We start from the raw sequence: 10496 nt of genomic DNA, 5'->3' as shown, positions 1-10496 counted from the left end.
AGTTATAAAACAGAAACTTTATTTTTTCCTCATGACTGCTCCTGTAAACCCACTGTCTCAGTCTTTTCTCCCTATCCTGAATGGACTCTTGCAGGGAAGTCCCATAAATTGTTTTTTTTTCCAGTCACTCAGGTAATAAGTCCTTTGGTCACTTTAAGTTACAGACATTAATTTTAGTAATTAAGATGTCTGTGTCATTAGCTACACATTTTCTTTAAAGCTAAGCTCAGACTTGCTTAAGTCCACAATGGGAAAGGGGTTTGGTGGCAGAGACTGCTAGGTGTCTACCAAAGATTCTTGCTCTTTGAAGATATGTTGTCAAGATGTGGCAACCCAGCCAGGGACATTTCCCTACTCCCAGCATCTCTGTGAGAACATTTGACTAAGTTCTAGGTGGTGAAATGTGGGCATAGGAATCCAGGCTTGCCCCATAAACATTTCTTGCATGATCCTCCATTCTCTTCTCCCAGCTGCTGTTTGGATGGTCATATCTCGGATAAGTTTGGAAGCCACCGTAGATGGCAGAGATTGTCAGTCTTGTTCTTTGAATGACCGTGAGGACTAAGTCTTCCTTTCAATAACTCCACTCTGCCCCTAGCTAATTAGACTTTATGTGAGCACTTTCTTCTCTTCTTCCGCCAACTGTCCGTCTGCTCTTCCACCAAGGTGTTAGTGAAGAGTTGACCTGTCTGAGGATCTGTGCCTGCCATTTTCTTAATGTAGGCCAGTGGTTCTTAAAGTGTGTGGTCCTGGACCAGCAGCATTGGTATCACTTGGGGACTCACTAGAAATAAAAGTTTTAGTATAACCCATAGGTTCAGAAAAATAAAAAATAAATGAAGGTTCTCTGGCTCCATCCCAGGCCTTTTGAACCAGAAACTTCTGGGTGTAGGTCCCAGCAAGCTATATTTTAAGAAGTCTATGTGATTATGATACATGCTCAAGATTAAGAACCATTGAGGCTGGGTGCAGTAGCTCACTCCTGTAATCCCAGCACTTCGGGAGGCCGAGGCAGACGGATCACCTGAGGTCAGGAGTTCGAGACCAGCCTGACCAACATGGGGAAATCCTGTCTCTACTAAGATACAAAATTAGCTGGTGGCGCATGCCTGTAATCCAAGCTACTCAGGAGGCTGAGGCAGTAGAATCACTTGAATGTGGGAGGCAGAGGTTGCGGTGAGCTGAGGTTGCGCCATTGCACTCCAGCCTGGGCAACAAGAGCGAAACTCCATCTCAAAAACAAAAAAGAACCATTGAGAGGCAATCCCTTTCCCCAGATGTCTACTTTTTTATTTCTTCCTTAGCCCCTGTTTTCTAGCATAGGGATTTGCTCCATTGAACTTTCATTGGTCCTAGAGCTAGCAAAATTCACATTAAAATGATTACAGGGGGCTGGGCGCAGTGGCTCATGCCTGTAATCCCAGCACTTTGGGAGGCTGAGGTGGGTGGATTGCTTGAGGTCAGGGGTTTGATACCGGCCTGGCCAACATGGCAAAACCCCATCTCTACTAAAAATACAAAAATTAGCCGAGCATAGAGGCAGGCACCTGTAATCCCAGCTACTCGGGAGGCTGAGGCATGAGAATTGCTTGCACCCAGGGGGTGGAGGTTGCAGCGAGCCGAGATCGTGCCACTGTGCTCCAGCCTGGGCGACAGCGAAACTCTGTCTTATATATATATATGTATGTATGTATGTATGTATGTATGTATGTATGTATGTATGTATATATATGACTACAGGTCAGTTCTCTATGAAATGTGCATGCTGTGCTTTCACAGATCCAGGGACTGTAAGTTATCCCTAGGTAGACACTATCAGATAGGCAGTTAGTTGGCTAGTCTCAATTTTTGTTTTTTTCTGGTACAGACCTTTGGGCCTGTATATACTGGTATAGACCTTTGGGCCTCAGAGACTCCAGAGGACATAGTTCAGGCTCTCAAGCTTAAACTGAAGTGGGGAGCATCCCCTTGTGAAGGAGAAAGGTGGAAATTGCTTAGCACTTGAACAACTCTCCAGAGAAAATTCTCTTTCTTTGACTCTGAGAACCTTGAGGAAGGTGTTGGGCTGAGGTGCAAAACCAGTTTTTGGCTACTTTGAAAATCTTTGTGTGTAAAAAACAGAATCACATAAGAGCTACAACACTACTTATATATGAACGTGTGTGTGTGTGTGTGTTGTGGGGAGGGGCGTTGAGAGATTAAAATGCCACCGGGGGGCCAAGCACAGTGGCTCATGCCTGTAATCCCAGCACTTAGGGAGGCTGAGGTGGGAGGATGGTTTTAGGTCAGGAGTTTGAAACTAGCCTAGGCAACATAACGAGATTGTGTCTCTACAACAAATTAGAAAAAAAAAAAAAAAAGCCATTGGGGAGGATCTGATCTTGCAGGTCTGTGAGTAGGACCTGACATAAATTCCTAAAGGGTTCTGATATGAACTCTTGCTATTAGAGTGGAATGAAAAAAAGCTCTATTGGCCTGATGGTTGTCACAAGTTTAAAAGGTTATATAAGGTCTTTTTAATCTTGTGTTAAAATATATCTCTGCACACCTGCTTATAATGAATATTCTTGAAAGATTTATTCATTGAAGTGAAATATCTGGAAGGATCACCTTTTTAAGCAGCTTTTGAAATGACTGATGCCCAGGCCCCACACTGCGGAGATTCTGATTTCATTTTTGTACTGGGGTACTAGCATTGGTTATAAGAAATCAGAAGATGATTCTCTTGCACAGTGGTTACAGAATGTTGCATTAATCAGTGCTCTGTTACTGCTGACAAAAACCCTACTTGAACTAATTTAAGCAAAAAGATGAATTTATATAAAGGATATGAGGTATGGGCCAGGTGCAGTGGCCCACACTTATAATCCTAGTGCTTTGGGAGGCTGATGTGAGAGGATCACTTGAGCTCAGGAGTTTGAGACCAATGGGGGCAATATAGTGAGACCTTCACTCTATTACAATTTAAATTAAAAAAAGAAAGGATATGGGGTATGTTGATTGAAGGATAAGTTGAATATATAAACCATGAGGAGGACAGAAAGTGTCTGGATGAAGTTTTGAGTTAGTAGCCCTGGAGACCATCCTTCCTGTTGAGAGGTGACAGCGTGCTGGCAGTCCTCACAGCCCTCGCTCGCTCTGGGCACCTCCTCTGCCTGGGCTCCCACTTTGGCGGCACTTGAGGAGCCCTTGAGCCCATTTCTGGGGCTGGCCAAGGCCGGAGCCGGCTCCCTCAGCTTGCAGGGAGGTGTGGAGGGAGAGGCGCGAGCGGGAACCGGGGCTGCATGCTGCGCTTGCGGGCCAGCTGGAGTTCCAGGTGGGCGTGGTCTTGCAGGCCCCGCACTCACAGCAGCCGGCCGGCCCTACTGGCCGGGCAATGAGGGGCTTAGCACCCGGGCCAGCAGCTGCTGTGCTCAATTTCTCGCAGGGCCTTGGCTGCCTTCCCGCGGGGCAGGGCTCGGGACCTGCAGCCCACCATGCCTGAGCCTCCCCACCACTCCGTGGGCTCCTGTGTGGCCCGAGCCTCTCCGACGAGCGCCGCCCCCTGCTCCATGGCGCCCAGTCCCATCGACCACCCAAGGGCTGAGGAGTGCGGGCACACGGCACTGGGCTGGAAGGCAGCTCCACCTGCAGCCCTGGTGCGGGATCCACTGGGTGAAGCCAGCTGGGCTCCTGAGTCTGGTGGGACGTGGAGAACCTTTATGTCTAGCTAAGGGATTGTAAATACGCCAATCTGCACTCTGTATCTAGCTGAAGGTTTGTAAACACACCAATCAGCACCCTGTGTCTAGCTCTGGGTTTGTGAATGCACCAATCAAGACTCTGTATCTAGCTACTCTGGTGGGGACTTGGGGAACCTTTGTGTCTAGCTCAGGGACTGTAAAAGCACCAATCAGCTCCCTGTCAAAACAGACCACTCGGCTCTACCAATCAGCAGGATGTGGGTGGGGCCAGATAAGAGAATAAAAGCAGGCTGCCCCAGCCAGCAGTGGCAACCCGCTCGAGTCCCCTTCCACACCGTGGAAGCTGTGTTCTTTCGCTCTTTGCGATAAATCTTGCTGCTGCTCACTCTTTGGGTCCACACTGCCTTTATGAGCCATAACACTCATTGTGAAGGTCTGCAGCTTCACTCCTGAAGCCAGCAAGACCACGAACCCACTGGGAGGAACGAACAACTCCAGACGCGCCGCCTTAAGAGCTGTAACACTCACTGCGAAGGTCTGCAGCTTCACCCTTGAGCCAGCGAGACGACGAACCTACCAGAAGGAAGAAACTCCAAACACATGTGAACATCAGAAGGAACAAACTCCAGATGCGCCACCTTAAGAGCTGTAACGCTCACCGTGAGGGTCTGCAGCTTCATTCTTGACCTCAGTGAGACCAAGAACCCACCAATTCCGGACACACTGTTAGCTTCATTCTCTTTACAGATGAGCTTCTTTAATAATGTAGGTGGAGAACATGGCGGCTGACAGTTCCCATGTGTTAAGTATTTCTATGTTTACCACTGTCTGGGAGTTCCCTTTCAAATGCAAACTTAAAAAAATGAGGCTGGGCGCAGTGGCTCACGCTTGTAATCCCAGCACTTTGGGAGGCCGAGGCGGGCGGATCACGAGGTCAGGAGATCGAGACCACGGTGAAACCCTGTCTCTACTAAAAATACAAAAAATTAGCCGGGCGTGGTGGTGGGCGCCTGTAGTCCCAGCTTCTCGGAGAGGCTGAGGCAGGAGAATGGCGTGAAGCTGGGAGGTGGAGGTTGCAGTGAGCCGAGATCACGCCACTGCACTCCAGCCTGGGTGACAGAGTGAGACTCCGTCTCAAAAAATGAGGGGAGGTTAATTAACGAGCTAGACATGAGGAATTAGGGGTTGTATACTTGATTCCAACTGGGCAATCAACTGGGACTTGGATCCCATCAGAATTTGACAGTCCCCGCTATGTCTGTGTATGGAAGAGTCAGTCTGTCTCTCAGAGGAAGGAAGCAGTGCTGAGTTAACGATAACAAGATATCCACTACAAATCAGGCACATGTGAACTTAATATAAAAAACAAAAATAAACGGATTGTACTAATTTGTATTCCCTTTATGAGAGTAGTTTTTCAACCCAGCTTTTCATTTATTCATGATATTCATTTGATGAATACTTACTGTGGTCCCCACTATGCCTGATACTAGTTTAAGTGTTGGATGTGTGGGAAGGGTGAAGGAAAATTTAAGACAGATAATAAGACGAGTTAATTTCTGAAGGTGATAAGTTTGTGCCTTAACCACTCAGCCATTACAGCACCTTCAGAAGAATCTTGCTTCCAGTTATGTTCCTATTGCCTGTTCAAAGCACCTTGTCCACATTATCTTCCCTTTTCAAAGCATGTGTACATGTTCACTTTTTTTTTTTGTCTTTTAAAACTTTTTTTTTTTTTTTTTTGAGATGGAGTCTCACTCTTGTCACCAGGCTGGAGTGCAGTGGCACAATCTTGGCTCACTGCAACCTCCAACTCCCTAGTTCAAGTGATTCTCCTGCCTCAGGCTCCCGAGTAGCTGGGACTACAGGCATGCACCACCATGCCCAGCTAATTTTTGTATTTTTAGTAGAGAAGAGGTTTCACCATGTTGACCAGGATGGCCTCGATCTCCTGACCTCGTGATCCACCCGCCTCGGCCTCCCAAAGTGCTGGGATTACAGGTGTGAGCCACCGTGCCCTGCCTAAAACGTTCTTTTTTCTAAGTAGAGACAAGGTCTCACTACGTTGCCCAGGTTGGTTTCAAACTCCTGAGCTCAAGTAATCCTCCAGCCTCCCAAAGTGCTAGGATTACAGGCAAGAGCCACCACACCTAACCTCACATTTGTTAAGGAATTTAGAAGGCAACTTTGCTAGGCATGGTGACTCACACTTGTGATCCCATCACTGAGAGACTGAGGCAGGAGTATCGCTTGAATCCAGGAGTTCGAGACCAGCCTGGGCAACATAGGGAGACCCTGTCTCTACAAAAAAATTTAAAAATTTAAAAATTAGCTGAACATGATGGCACATGCCTGTGGTTCCAGCCATTCCAGAGGCTGAAGTAGAAGGGTCACTGGAGTCCAGGAGGTCGAGGCTGCAGTGAGCCACAGTCGTGCCACTGCACTCCAGCTTGGGTGACAGAGCGAGACCCTGTCTCAAAAACATAAAAGAAGGCAGCTTCAACTCATGCACTGAGCCCCGAGTTTACTGGGAACAGCAGATGCAAATATCTCATGAGGAGATACAAAGGTGGCATAATTTGGATGAGAAAGGCTATTATGGCTGCATTATAGTGAGGGAGGAGGTTGGAGCTTGAGAAGCAGGTGAAGGACAGATGTACATGATTTAGAGAGCCAAGGGAAGGAGCTGGGTTTTTTTCCGAAATCTGATGAGAAATTATGTTTGCAACTGATTTCTCATCAGATTTTACTAAAATACAGAGAATCAGTAGGAAAGGTACTAGCTGTCCTTTGATAGCTAAGTACCACAAATGGTGCTAAGTGCTTTGTAGCCATTCTCTTATTTAATCCTTAGAACAATCCTCTGAAGAACCTTCTAAATCTGATGGTATTTATGGCTAGGAGTTGCTGGCAATGTTTTAATCTCTTTGTATAAATAAAGTCATTTTAGCCTTACAACTACTGAATGAAATCAGTATTCTTTTTACACTCATATTTCAGGTGTGGAAGTGGAGGCTCAGAGAAGTTATGTAATTTACCCAAGGTTACCTGACTAGTGAGTGGCAAAGCCAGGATGGAAACTAGGCATTCTAGTTTTCAAAGCCTGAGCACTCAACCTTCATACTTCATTGCCTCTCCATTCCCTTATGTTGTTACTAAGTTATGTAGGCGAATAAGTAGTGAAACCAAGAGTGGAGCCAATATTTTGACCCTAAAATCCATGCTTGTAAATACTACTTGCTATGGGGCTGAACAGATTTATAGATGGAAACTATGAGTTCCCTTTGAACATATTAAGGTGCTTATGTCTTAGCTTAGACTTCTATGAGTATCTTAAGGAGATTCTGTGTTTATAACTCTAATCTTCCTAAAAACTCTTAGCAGGTATTATCCCCATTTTATGAGTAATGAAAATTAAGGATTAGAGTTTAGGTTTGCTCAGGTTGGAATCTAGGTCAGGAATTGGCAAACTCTTTTGTAAAGATTCAATTAATAAATATTTTAGGCATTGAGGACTATACAGTTTCCATTGCAGCTACTCAACTGCTGTGGGTCGAAAGCAGCCATAGACAATGCATAAACAAAAGAGCTCGGTTCCAATACAGCTTTCTATATGGACATTGAATTTTGAATTTCAATAATGTTCATATGTGAAATATTCTGATTTTTTCCGACTATTTAGCATGTACAATTATTCTTAGATGTGAGAGTACAAAATCAGACAGCAGGCTGGATTTGGCTGGTGGGCTATGATCTAGGTAATTGGATTCTAAACTTTGGAGTGTTTTCACAAAGCTACTAATAAAAAATCACAGAAATATAAATTACAGAAGCTTCTTCATAGGATTATTCCAAGGATTAAATAGGAGAATGGCTACAAAGCACTTAAGTCTTATTTTATTTTTAATTGACAAATTATTTATTTGTGAGGTACAATGTAACGTTTTAATATATGTATACCCTACTGAACCTTTTTTCTTTTGCATACCACTGGCACTTAGAATTAAATTTGTGAGCGGGTTTCAAGTTGCATTGTGATGAGGCTACCAGTAAGTGGCACTCTTACCTCAGATTTAAGAGTTGCAGCTGGTTGCAGAGTAGACTAAAATGAAGAAACTCAGAGGTACTGCTTACCCTAACTTACTCTAACTCTGGGTAGTTAGTGTCAGAATTAAATTGAATCATTAGATACATACTTGGTCTGTTGAATTAGAGAAGTGGTTGGTGTTGGAAAACACCCCAGAATCCTAGGGTTCTACTGTTTAATCAGCTGTGTATCTTGATTTTGTATATTAACTTCCTGCTGGACGTGGTGGCTCATGCCTGTAATCCCAGCACTTTGGGAGGCTGAGGTGGGCGGATCACCTGGGGTCAGGAGTTCATAGACCAGCCTGACCAACATGGTGAAATCATGTCTCTACTAAAAATACAAAATTAGCCGGGCATGGTGGCACATGCCTGTAATCTCAGCTACTCAGGAGGCTGAGGTAGGAGAATTGCTTGAACCCGTGAGGCAGAGGTTGCAGCGAGCTGAGATTGCACCATTGTATTCCAGCCTGGACAACAAGAGAAAAACTCCATCTCAAAAAAACAAAACAAAAACTTCCATAAAACTCAATTGTCTTAACTATGGTAAACATAATAGACATCTCCTCATATCATAGGTACCATCTAATGCTGAGAATGAAAGAGAAGACCCACCCTAATTCTTTTAATTTTTTTATTATACTTATTATATTAAGTTCTGGGGTATATGTGCAGAACGTGCGGGTTTGTTACGTAGGTATACACGTGCCATGGAGACCCATCCTAATTCTTTCTGAAACTCATTTGCCTCGAAGCGACATACCCAGGGCCTGCTAAACATCTGTGCAGAAGCATCTGATATGAAGGGGCAGCAGGAGTGCCCTGGAGGCTTAAGTGGTGCTTGAGTCTGGGGCTCTGAGTCACTGCTACTTGCAGGGCAGAGTGATAAAGAAAAAAAAAACAAAAGAGGAAGGCACAAATAATAGCAGAAATGAAAGGGGGGACATTATTATAGTTATAGTAAAAAATAAAATATGGATTTTTTAATAAGTTAGAAAATTTAGACAAAATGGACAAATTCTTAGAAAAGTACCAATACAGATTGAGGAATAGGAAACCAGGATAATTCTCTAACAATTAAAAAAAATGGATCAATAGTCAAAACCTTCTCACAAAGAAAACTTCAAAGTTCAAATAGCTATACTGGTGAATCTTAAAGTCAGCTGATTACCAAAAGCAAATAAGCAAACAAAAACACAAAACCAAACAAACAAAAAAATAGCTTTGCTGGCAAGTCTGCCAAACATTGCCAGAAAAAAAAATACAAAAATAAATAAATAAATCAATGATTCCAGTCTTATACAGACTCTTTCAGAGAATAGAAAAACAGGAAATATGTCCCAACTGTTTTTATGAGGCTAGTACAAAATATTAGCAAATTGGACCCAGTAACATGTAAAAATAAAAGGTAATGTATTATGGTTAATCTGTGTTTATCTCAGGAATGTAGAATAGATAAGTAATATGTCACAACAATATAAATTGAAGAAAAATCACTTGGTCATTTCAAAAGATGTGCAAAAGGCAGTTATAAAATTTAGCATTGGCCGGGCATGGTGGCTCATGCCTGTAATCCCAGCATTTTGGGAGGCTAGGCGGGCGGATCACATGAGGTCAGGAGTCTGAGACCAGCCTGGCCAACATGGCAAAACCCTGTCTCTACTAAAAATACAAAAAATATTAGCTGGGCATGGTAGCCCACACCTGTAATCCCACCTACTTGAGAGGCCGAGGCAGGAGAATTGGACGAACATGGGTAGCGGAGGTTGCAGTGAGCCAAGATCGCACCACTGTACTCCAGCCTGGGTGACAAAGTGACACTCTGTCTTAAAAAAAAAAAAAAAATTAGCGTCTATCCATGAAAAAGAAAAAACCTTTAGAACATTGGGAATAGAAGAAGACTTCCTTAATATAATAAATAGTAGCTCCATAAAACCTATAGCATGTATTATACTCAAGATGAAAACCTGTAAATTTCCTTTGAGAGCTGGAGTAAAACAAGGATGCCTGCTATCAAAATTTCTATTAAATACATAATAGATTTCCTAACCAGCACAGTAAGGAGAAAAAAAAGTAGTATTGAAAAGGAAGGAACAAAACTGTCATTATTTGCAGAAAATGATTGTTAACGTAGAAAATTCAGTATAACTCACAGATAACTTATTAATGAGTTTACTGATTGCTGAGGAAAAAATATTCAAAAATCAATTTTATTCTGGTATACCAGCAACAAACAATAACTTAAAAATGAGATGCTCGGCCAGGAGTGGTGGCTTATGTCTGTAATCTCAGCACTTTGGGAGGCTGAGGCAGGAGGCTTGCTTTAGCTCAGGAGCCCAAGACCAGCCTAGGCAATGTAGTGAGACCTTGTCTCTGCAAAATGAAAAATAAAGAAACTAGCTGGAATGATGGCATGTGTCAGCTGCTTGGGAGGCTGAGGTGGGAGGATCGCTTGAGCCCAGGAGGTTGAAGCTGCAGTGAACCATGATCATGCCACTGCACTCTAGCCTGGGTAACAGAGTGAATCCCTGTCTTGGCGTGAGAAAAAAGGATACTACATAAAATAGGATGAGTAATATGAAGTACCAGGAATAAATAAAAAAATTAATTGAAGATTTCCATTGAGAAAATTTTTAAATTTTATTAAGAGATATTAAACAAAATCCAGGCTGGGCATGGTGGCTCATGCCTGTAATCCCAGCACTTTGGGAGGCCAAGGTGGGTGAA

This window comes from Hylobates moloch, unplaced genomic scaffold (assembly GCF_009828535.3).
Source record: "Hylobates moloch isolate HMO894 unplaced genomic scaffold, HMol_V3 SCAFFOLD_6, whole genome shotgun sequence".
Lineage (NCBI taxonomy): Eukaryota > Metazoa > Chordata > Mammalia > Primates > Hylobatidae > Hylobates > Hylobates moloch.
Note: the sequence above shows the minus strand (reverse complement) of the source record.